Raw genomic sequence first — 12118 nt, 5'->3', positions numbered from 1 at the left:
ATTCTTTTAGTGACACCTTTAAAGAGAAAATAATCACTTAAATACAAGAAATGATTCAACAATTTTTAAAATGCCCTATCCTGACGAATTCAAATGTTCTCACTTAGATGGGATCTGACTCTGAAATTCCAATTTAATAAATGAGTCCCCAACCCCCTACCCCAAAAAGAAATTCCTCCAAGTTTAGACTGAGCGAGGGTAAATACGCCACATGCTATTTCAAATACCAAGAAGAAGATAGGTATTTTCTCTGCTGCTTCCCTGCCCTGTAATTTGACATCCATTTTAATGATGCTTGCTTCATTGCTTGTCAGAAAAGTGAAATGACCTGTCAATTTCATGGAGTTTCTCCTACCTTTTGGGTGGTTATATTACATTTTGGAAATAAGTGTGTAGCTTCCCCTCCCCTTTATTTTAGCCTAAATGGTGCATGTGTGCATTTGGTACTTGACTGCCAGTGAAATGAAGTCATAATTTCAGGAGTCCAGAAGAATAGATCAAAATCACGCCAACACTTTCATGGATGGGTATATGCTGCTAAATGGATGTTTACCCAGAAAAGTCATCATCTGGCATGCAGCATAGCGAATGTTCCTAAGCAGCTAACTCATGTATACTAAACAAATTTGGCTTGGCTGCTGCAATGGCTGCCTTGTGGAAATCCTCAACATACATTTGTTTGATTGAGCCGTCATTCCCAGTTGATCTGCTGATGATCTGTGTCACTTTGTTTAAATGTCCTGGTGTGGTTTTTTTATATATATACAGTGAAAAGCCAGTATGTTTCTGTGATGGATTAAATAGAGGTGAAACTTGAGAATGACTCCTGTTTTTGATTCCTGTGTTCTCAGACAGGTGGGTCTGGAATGATCAAGAATGTCACATTCAAACACAGGGGAAAATATGGAGCCCTTTTGATTTAAAACACATTACTGTAAGATATATTTGCTACTGTGTTCTCCCAGGACAAGAAGCTATTTAGGATTCCCCATCTAAACAAACACCAGACGGGTTCATTCTCAGAATCCTTTTCAAATGTCCAAAAACAAAGGACACAAAACTCACTGCTGAGAAACACAGTCTGCGAGAAGTGAGCAAGGCCCATTTCTGACATATGGATTCAAAAATTAAATGCAAGGTCAGGCTAGAACCAAAGCTCCAGATCTCAAATATCCTAGTAATGGTTCAGATGGAAACCCAACACCACAGCACCGCACCATGTCTGAGGCACTAATCAAGTGACTGCCTGTTTGCTCCTTGGTTAAAGCATTTCCTCCAGCTAATCTTCCTAGATAGGCTCTCAGTTTTAATAACCTATGGGGTCTGCTGTTAAGTGTGGGGATCTGGGCACCATCAACACTGATGTCTCCACTCTGCCAAACCCCAGACAACACGTGATACATGTGCACTCCTTCCTCTCGGCTCCCATAGACCCAGTCCTGAAGTAAGCTGAGTCCCCCTACCCAAAAATGCATCCTTAACCCAATTTATTCTCATACCTGAAATTCCCCCTAATTTTGCATCATTCTTTTGGGATGAGGCAAAACTATTGTCAAGAATACCTGTGACCATTGAAAGTTTGCTCCTTTCCATATACATTTTAAAATTTGCTGTGGACCACACAGACCCTGTGTTTGCACTCTAGAAGCAAATTTCTGGCCCCATTCCTGGCCTCAGAGAGACCTAGTTTATTAGAAAAGGAAATCGTGGAAATGAAATATAGTCCCCATGATTAGCAAACTATGTCCAGGGTGTAGAGGAGAAAGCTCCGATTGTGAGGTTGAGAAGGGTTAGGAAAGGCTTCCCAGAGATGGTAACACTTGAAAAGGGTGTTGAAAAATAAAAATAATTTTGAAGACTTTCTCAGGGTAAAGACATAGGAATAAAGGTCATTCCAAAAAGATAAACAGTGTATTGAAAGGTTTGGAAGTATGAAACAGGTGAAGATGTGAGTAAAACTAAGGGTATCTCAGCATCTTCTGATTTAGAGTGGGAAAAGGAGTAGGCAGAGCTGTGGAGAAAGAGGCGATGAGAAGCCAAATAGTCAGAAGTCTTCAGGCCATAGTCTAGAGTTCGGCCTCTCTCCTAGAATAAATATGCTGCTAATGAAGGCTCATGGGGAGCAGAATGACCGTCAGCTGTGTTTCATGATGATCACTCTGAGGACAGGAACAGAGAAAGTTAGGATAGATGACAAGGAAGGCAAATGAACCTCTCAGAGGCTAATAAAAGCTTAAAGGAAAAAAAAATAGTAGCAGAAGACAAAGAATAAGAGAGATTTGAGTATAAAATTGAGAGCATTTAGTAAGGGAGTGGGGTGGGATAAAATAAAACCTGGTGAACCAATATGCTATATGTCATGAGAGAGCTTATCAGTAATAAGTCAAGTCTGCCATCAAGAGAATGGGACACGTAGAGGGGCTGAGGACAGAAAGGTTGGGATACTGAGCACTGAAGCAGGAGCTGTGGGCAGACAGGAGGCAACAGGAAAATTCTGGGGACCTGGAGTTCTGGCCGCTCCCCTGGTGGAAGACTCCATAACGATCAAAGATCAGCACAGGAACCGGAGAAAACAAAACCATTCTTGCAAGTACAAATAAAACAGCCAGAGAAGGCATTCAAGGATAACTTTACTAGGTCTGATAGACACTTGTGGAATGTTGATCTCAGAACAAACCTCATTCTTTCAAATTAGTAACTATATTTTTAAATGTTGATCACCTTCAGTTCCCACAAATTAAGTTGTTAAATATATATTGAGAATCCCAGGTCAGGCCCTTGGCTTTAAGAAGTGCCCATCAGGAGCACAACAGCTTCCTCGTTATCCTTGGGAAAGGTTCAAAAACAACTTCTTATCACAGTGGTTTTTATAGGAATTTATTAAAATTTGACTTTTATGTAACTTCATTTCCCCACTTGAGACCTGTGGGAAAAAAAAAGTTTAATGCCAAGACATGTAATTTATGTAAATTATTAAGATAATTTAAAAAACCCATTAAGTGACTATGCAGAAAATCTTACAAATCAACATTCTCTAAGTGCCCGTTTCCACTCAGCCCACTCCCAGAACTCCAAACCCACAGGGCATATGAGATGCCTGCCCAGTCGACATGGCCCTCAGCCCATGCGCCTCTTTCCCCCAAAATGGATGATCTGTTTTGTACTATTTACTTGTATATTTTCTCAGTGGGGGAAAAGACAGAGGAAAAAGAAAACAGAGAGAGGGCAGGAGTTGGGCTTTATTTATTATTGTTTAATATTATTTATGATTATTTTAATTTAGGTCCAACATTCCAGGAGTCTCATTGCAAGGGGTGCAATAGACACCAATAAAACAGCATCACAGTGTACATCTATTCTTCTACATACTTTTTTTTACAACTCATATTTTCTTATACGCACACAATGCAAAGCCTGTCGAATCGCAATATACTTCTAAGCATTCTGCCTTGGATTTTCCATTTAAGAACTATAAAAGAAAGAACAAAGGATAATGAACTAGAAGACACATTTATTTTATGGTCTCTATTGCACTATCCAAAAGAGAATGACAATGAACCTCTCTTAGGGAGAGCATGAGTTTATCATTGGGTGGTCATCTAAAGTAAATAAAATAATATCAAGTACATAAAAAAAAGATAGTAGGGAGGAACTAGATATTAATTTACATAGGCTGGCTGATTAAGACACAGATTTTTTTTTAGGCTTTTCTTTGAAGGGGGCATTTTTGAGAATTAGTAATTCCATTTACCCTCTGAAGCAGAAAAAAAGGTGAATTAAAGTATATTTTCTTAATTGGTAAATACTATCAAATTAGGATTTATAAGTTCTGTTATAATGTATAATACACCTAGATTTGACTCTCTCCTTTGCTTCCTAAGAAAAATCAAAATGGGAGATGAGTGAAAATATATAGACTTCGCTGCCCAAGTTCTCTGCTTGGGAACAGAGAGACCAAATTAGTCATAATTGAGCGATCCAATCTCACACAGGACCCGAGCAGACTGGCCCTGAGATCATATTGCAATAAATGCTTTTCTATAGAACTGGACACTATTCTTTTAATTTTGAAGTTTCAAAATATTTTTTGAAAATAGCCAAAAACTGTATTTCTTCCTTGGTTAAAAAGGCATTTGAAAAAAAATTGCTAAGGATATAGAAATATAAAATGGGGTTTTATTGGTTGTCTCCCCACAGAACACACATTCACACACACATTAACTCACTCATACACACACCACAACAGTCTTTCCTTATTTAAAATGACAAGACCCAGTTCTTCCCACAACCCAAATGCACACAGAAGCAAACAATCTAGAAAGTTCTAAAAACATTGTTAAAGCTTATAAACTAACAAACACAAACTCAAAATACATCAGAAATAAACACCAGACAAGCCAGCTAAACTCAAATTAAACTGAGGAAATCCAAAAATCTTTCAAAGTACTGTAGAGTTACTTCCTGTTCTTAGACTGTTGCCTGTGGGGACTGCTGGTAGGCAGAGCCCCCAAGTGCAGGCTGATCCAGGACTTAGTCTCCCTGCAGCATCCACCCCTCCCTCTGCCAGGCTTCCTGGAGTCTTGCCCTACAGACCAGAGAGCTCCATGCAGAGAAGGGCTCTGGCCACCCCGCCAGCCCGGTATTTGGCTCTCAGTCACCCAGAGTACAAGTATGATGGATGATGATGGATCACAGTCCCACCAAAAAAAACCGTGTGAATTTCCCAAGGCCTCTGATTATTCTAATTGAGCCCCCAGAAGAAGCACAGAGCTTTACAAAAGCCTCCAAGGAAACCTCCCATTCTCCTTGTCTGCCTGACACAGACCTCACTAAATAAAGCAACCTGGCCCTGATATGGCCTCCTCTATTTGATACACTGATCTGGGCCTCCATACTCATTATTCAGTGATATGATTTAGCCTTGAATAAATTTTTAATGAACACCCAGAGTGATAGCACAGTGGAATGGCCGCTCTAGCATCGCCCAGGGGATGACCACAGTTTAAGGACATTTTTGGGCCACAGTTTTTCTAATGTTCTCTTGCTCTGTTAGACAATATGGTAAGAAGGGTTTCTTCTCTATTGTCTATTCTCTCTCTCTCTCTCTCTCTCTCTCTCTCTCTCTCTCGTAAACCACAAAGGGTCTCCAAGAGACATAATTCTATAAGGTAAAGGTACAATTATCGAATTTGTTCATACCATATAAATAATATCATGATAGACCTAGGCATGTATAATAGAATTTTATCTGCTGTAATAATGGAGGCTATTAAATAAAGAAAAGTGTAGTATTACTTAATTTAATTGAGTCGGGGGTCCTTGACTCACTTTTTCAGATCACATTTTGCCACGTAAGTTACAGTTTGTGCAGTGGGCCTTGAAGAACAAGAGTTTAGTAAGTTTAGTAACTGCTATTAGCCTTTTGGAATGTTCTAAATCAATATAGAAGAATGAGTAGTACCATACATGTCTATAAAAGTCCACAAATTCACTATATTTAGAAATATAGCTGGTATATTTGCAGGAAAGAAAGCAACTTTTTGGTCCTTTTTAATGCTTGCTATGATCCAATTCCCAAAGCTTGGGTATCTAACTCTTCTCTCTCCCTCTCAAATATCCTGCCACTTGAATTCTCAAAATCTCTCAGAATCTGCATAAATAAATTAGAAAAAATTTTCTCCTACTATTAAGGGGTGGCTCTGAAATTTCTGTATCAGAGGAGCTTATGAAATATATCTGATTGGACAAAGGAAGGGAGAGTGGTTGAAGCTGTATTTAGAGAGTACTTAGCAAAAAATATATAAAAATTTCAATGTTCTTCATTAAATACTTGAAAAAGGAGTGTGGAGACAGGTGGATTATGGACACATTTGGAACTACTACCCACACTTCTACCTTATAATCATGTTTACTCACCTCACACGTACAATTAGATTTTTTTCTTTTTTTAATTAGCTGTGCATCTTTAAATACTATAATATTTTGAAATATGCTTTCTGATGAACAACTCTTAGACTATACAACCATAATTTTATTTTCTAAAAAAGAAAGTTGTATAAATAAGAACAATAGACTAGGCTTTTAGAAACTCAGATCCTATTCCTGACATTGCCACAAATTAACTGGGAAATTCTGAACAAGTCTTTTCATCTCTCTGGGAATCTATTTCCTCATCTATAAAATTATTTCATGTAGAGAGGCCCCAGGGCCCCTTCTAGCTTACACTCTATGAATTCATTCATCTCTGTGTGATTGTGGAAGTAGAGTACTAGAAAGAGTAGTATCTATATAGCTTTCTTTGTTCCAGAATCAACAGAGTACCGTGTGCATATAAATTCAAAAAGAGCTATTGAAGGCTAATGGAGATAGCATTTTTAGTTCATATTACGAAGTTGGCTTAGATAGTGTCAATGAGAAGATAAGAAGTAATTAAGTACTTTTCCTGAACGCCTACTATGTTCCAGACTGACACTATATTATACATTTACATTATTATCTTATTAAATCTCCAACAAAAAACCTATTTCATAAATAAGTAATAACCTCATTTAATAGATTAAAAAAGAACAATGAGACTCAGAGAGTTTATGTGTCTAACCCAGGATCCCTCAGTAAATCCACGTAGCTTGGGCCTCTACATAATGTTCTCATACCATTCTATTTCAATTTTATTCTAATAATTTCATCACCTCCTATCATTGATAGTACCCCAAATATCATTAGATAAATAGACTCAATAGACTCACTAAAATTTGACAACTCCCATGTTTCTTTCTTTTCCAACAAGGGATTGCAGGCTCCTTGGTTTGCTGCGCTCCCCTCTGGAGGGTGGCCCAGTTGCTTACCAGCCAACTCCAGCTACTTCAGGGTTTACTCATGTTTTGTATGAAGACTAAGTTGTTATGATGCTGTAAAAAGTTAGCTCAAAAACTAGTCATCATTGACTACCTCACCAATTCACAAAGATCATTTCTGTGATCTATTATTACACAACACTTGTTTTTATGATTTTCATCAACTTCTAAATGCAATACATGAGAAAAACAAAAATTTAAATATAAGCTACAACAAAGTGTATTCTTAACACATTAAGAAGCATATGCTACTTATATCCCAAACAACCTGAAACTAATTGCAAAATACTTCACCATACATAATCCAAAATAATGGCTTTGGAGGATACTTGTGATTCCAGTAAAAAATTAACAGAAGAAAAAATATAAATACTTATGTATATCTTATGAAAACGTGTATATACCTATGTTATAATTTCTATGGAAGTGCTTAAAAAGATGTGGCTCATAGGTGAGCTTTTATATTGTCCTATGCAACTAAATCACCATTTCTGGGACTTTTCTTTATGGGAGGCATTTCATGATGGTCATCCAGAGTGCTAAGACACTGATATGCAAAACCCAAGCTGGGATCTACCCGTTTATTGATCTCAGAAATTGACCATGTTTGGGGAAAATCCAAGATTGGAGACCAGCAGCAACAGACTTGTTAAATCAAAGAGCAGGATATGGTGTGATTTCCATTGCTCCAGTCAGAGTCTGTGAAATGCCAATAGTCTGCATATCTTCAAAGAGCAGAATCTGTCTCCAAAAACCATACAAAATAGCCCACTACAAAGGAAAATCCTTCAAGATCTTTGCTATTGAACTAGGACCAGAAATAAAAAGAAAACCTCTTAGAACAGTGTAAAAATGACAGATATAAGAGTAGGCTAAGCATGCCACGAAATGAGAGACTTTTTGCTGACAGATGAGCACCTTTGAACTCTAACCCAATAAAAGAATTAGCACTCCCAATGTATAATCAGTACAGCAAGCAAAATATGTCAACACACGATAGGCAAGGTAATCAATCGACATGCGAGGTAGGAAACAGCCAGACTAAATAACAACCCAGTCCCACTGAACCAGACAGCCCCTTCCTGCTCCTTAAATTTCTCATACCACAGGGACAAGGAATTAATATGCAATAAAGGAAAACCCTTAACAAGTAAAACAACACAGCAAGGCTTAAGAATCCTAAGAAGTGACCCAGGATTCCCCAAACTGAGGGCCTTGATGTTTTGGTTTTTCTTAGATGTGTTCTAAGGGTCTTTCTCTAGTCAAATAACAGAAACTTTGAAATTATCAACCACAGCCCTATTCTTTGTTCTTCTTTCCCATGAAGATTTCAGAAATAATAGAAGGAGCAGGAGCTACAGACTTAAACAGAACTAGCTTTTAATCCTTGTTGGCTGTATGAAAGTAATTTAACTAGCCTCACATTTGTATTCATCTGTAAAAATAGAAGAAAAACACTTTTTAAGGGGATTTTACAATGATTAATAAAAATAGAATAAGTAAATGGCTTCTGTAATACCCAACGTGGGTAGGAAGTCATATTCAACAAAGGCTTAAGATAGGCAATACCAGTCTCCTTATAGCATGGTGCTTTGACCCCTGTGAGCCTTCAAGAAATGGGGTGATGCCCACATATGTTAAATAATAAACTCATAGGAAAAAAAAAGTGTGGTTTCAGAAATGCATGGGGGAGGAAGAAGGGCTAGTAACTTGGTTTGAATTTTCTATCATGTATTAGCTATGTGACAGTGAAAAAGATACCGAATCTCTCTGGTTCACAGTCAATCCATCTGTAAAGATGGACAAACAGTATCTCACCAACCTTAGATCCAAACTGAGAAGAGTGACTCACAGTTCCTTTCAGCTTTACATCAACCATTGCAAATTATCTGTTGCTGATTTACCTTATCTCATGGACTAACTTGATAAAACCAAGGATAAAATGTTTTAATCCCCAAATCTACATCCCTTCAGAAATTGAGAAATTATTTTTTCATTTCATTTTGCTTGCATTTTCCATTTGTCCGAAGGAGAGTCATTAGCGTTCTCTATGCAAAGTCACTTAGCAGGTCTGCAGGATGTTCATGGTGTGGTTGGCATGGTTGTTGATAGTAATTGTCTTTTTCTTTTTTTAAATCATCTTCTAGCTTCAAACCACATGTGGGTTTATTTTGTAACATCTTCCACTCACGCTGTCCATAGTTCAAGTTTCCACCTGCTTTAAACTGAATCGTTCTGTGGGATGCTTTATTTTTTTTATTTATCTCATTTTAAATGTGCAAGAATGGCTTTTTAACTATTCATTTTAACCCTCAAAACTGCGCTCTCAGTACTTTAGCAGCATTTTATTTTTTTTTAATTTATTGATTTTTAGGGAGAGGAAGGAGACAGTGAGTGGAGAAAGAAAGGGTGGGGGAAAGCAGGAAGCAATAGCAGTTGTTTCCCGCATGTGCCTTGACCGGGCAAGCCCAGGTTTTCAAACCAGTGACCTCGGTGTTCCAGGTCAACACTTTATCCACTGCGCCACCACAGGTCAGGCTTTAACAGCACTTTAAAAGGCAATTTTCTGCACTGACCATGGCTAATACCATTTGAATTAGCTAACAATTTCTCTTTGCATTCACAAGATAGAATAGCATCCATCCTATTGGAGCTAAGCTGATGATTATAATTTTCAAACCACTTGGAGAAAAATAACTTAAAGTCATAGAAATAAAAATATTGTGAGGTTTTCTAAACAACTGCTTAACCTTGTTTTTGTGAAAAGATAATTCTCTTTTCTGATATGTGCAGATACAGACAAATCAGACATTCTAGTTTTTAACATTCACTAATACTCCAGATTACAAAAATAAAATTAGAGCCGTAATTTGCCTTAGCATTTGGAAACTGAAAAGATTTCAGATGGCAACAATATATCACTTTTCATTTATTTTCCATGCATATAGGACACACAACTCTGCTATCAACATGCCACAATCCAAAATAGCTTAGCATAAAAATTACCTAAAGAATGACCATCAGAAAAAGAGTTTGAGACAAAACAACTATGCTAAATTTGCACTTTAACTTGCATCATATTTGCATTAATTTGTTTTCCAGGACTTTTGAAAAATGTTGTGGATGAAAGAGTGGGCTTTTGTCCGGTAGTTTTTAAAATATCAAACGTTTGTCGCCCACCAGCAACCCCTTCCTCGATGTGACAGTGTGATAAAGGCCAACTCTTGTTTTGGAATCTCACTGACATGGCTTTTGGCAGCTTATGAGACCTGTTCTCATTTATTGTGTTTTTTGTACACTGATGCCTACTTATAAAGAAAGGTGATAAGGGAGGCTCATGACAATGTTTCAACTTTTCCCTCTAGTCACTGAGACCCTGTGATTTCTGTAACATAGAGCATGAATAATACTAGTCAGAGAAGAGATGTCCTGGACAAATAAGAAACATCATTTGACACTCTCTTCCCATGTAAACAGTTAAGTGAGCTGTAGAATTGTGCCTAGGAGTGAACAAATTTCTCATCACAAATTAGATTGAATAGTCTCGTCTGTTGAATCCTCTCAAAACACAGCCTCCCTTTTCCTTTAATTATATTTGGATTACTTAGAGGTCTTTAAATGTGTTCTATGAAGTCACAGAATAGTATTTCAGGACAAAATAATTGACAATGCAAAACATTGTCATTACTTTATCTTATATTCTGCTGAGTTGTCTAATTATTAGCAAAATGTCAAAAGGACTTTCATGACATCAACAATAAACATAAAATGCTTAATCTTTAGTTTAGATCAAATCAGTGATCAAAATGAATTACACTACTTACAAAATTAGGGGATCAGAGAACATGCTGATACTCCAGTACTTTCAGTCTTTTGTAAGTGCATTTTCACCAATGAAATAAAAGTTGTTTTTGCATTCATTTGCATAATCTAACAACTTTCTTTGACTTGTCGTTTGCTTTTCTGATGTTCTTGTTCAATAAAACAAAATCAAATACTTCTTTTTTTTTGCTTTATATTCATTTTGAAATATCCCTTAATTTTTGTGAACAGTATATATAGCTGTTTCCTGTTCTCCTCTACTTATGTTAGCAACCTTGTTTATCTCTACATGAATATATGCATATGCATATATGTATCTGTGTATGCGCATATCACCATAGAAGTTCTTTCAAGGGACAGTAAGTAACCTGGTAAATTTTTATTTCTTTACTTTAATAAAAATATGAAAAAAGGTGCTTTATTTTTTTTAGGATGAAACCGTTAAACTATGTATAAATATCTGAAGATATTAGTAAGAGAAACTGGGCTTTTTCTATTTTCATTTTCCAGAAGACACTAATGCCAGAATACGAAAAAAATGTTTGGCAAAGCTCTTTTCTTTCTAAGCATTAAGTAAAAGATGGTCATAAAACCAAAAGGAAAGATACTGTTCTCCAAAGAATCCAGATCCCAAACTTACCACAAGCAGAAATGCTTATAAAATGACTCTCTTGCAATTCTTCCTGTTAGATAGTTTGCTATAGAAAAAGCCTTTTGTAAAGGACATCACTTTTTACAGATGCAGTATGCAGGTTAAAACCCAAGGATAGCGTTTCACTGTGATTTTGCCTCCTGAGGACATGAAGAAACTGGAGGAAGCGTGTGCCTGGTTTCCTGACATCTGCACTGTGGCAGGGCTCCACTGTTTCAAATTACAGATTGTCACTGCAAGAACTGTGTTCTCTGCTCAAGTTAAAGTACCTAAGCACCCAAAAGTTGCAAGGCCAGATGTGCCATCCATACCTTACATAAATATTTATGTTAAAGGATTTATTTGGGTTATTTTCGTTACAATGATCAAACTCTTGAAAACTCATGCGTATTTCCTTTGAAAAAAAGAAGATGGTGTTCTTTGTGTTTCTCACTTAGTTTCTGCCACACTCCTTTGGCAATACCATGGGTATGCCATCAACATAATACCAGACAAATGCTCCTGACAGCTGGAGTCTATCGGTGTTCACAGCAGGTTCCTTCCCCTGCAGCTGACAAGAAAAATAAGCATCTTCCAAAAATAATAAAGGCAAATGCCAAAATGTCTCATCGATTCCCAGTAAAAATCTTTTTTAAAATATTAATTATGATAATGTTTGCCTTTACAAGAAAGGTAAAAAAGCAAAGTTTGAGTCGAGTGTGAAGAACATTAGGTACATAATGATCTCAACAATGTGAAGTCACTGAAATATGTAAGAATGTCACTAATCTTCATCTGACTGCACACCAAC

General features: G+C 37.0%; 1 protein-coding gene across 8 annotated transcripts in view; it reads right to left on the bottom strand.

Moving 5' to 3' along the window:
• The window catches only part of MECOM (MDS1 and EVI1 complex locus), a 701730-nt gene that overhangs the window by 352792 nt on the left and 336820 nt on the right, over positions 1–12118 (bottom strand). The gene's annotated exons all lie outside the window — the stretch shown is intronic.

Source organism: Saccopteryx bilineata, chromosome 8, assembly GCF_036850765.1.
Source record: "Saccopteryx bilineata isolate mSacBil1 chromosome 8, mSacBil1_pri_phased_curated, whole genome shotgun sequence".
NCBI lineage: Eukaryota > Metazoa > Chordata > Mammalia > Chiroptera > Emballonuridae > Saccopteryx > Saccopteryx bilineata.
The sequence above is the reverse complement of the archived record's forward strand: the minus strand, read 5'-3'. Positions and strand labels throughout refer to the sequence as shown.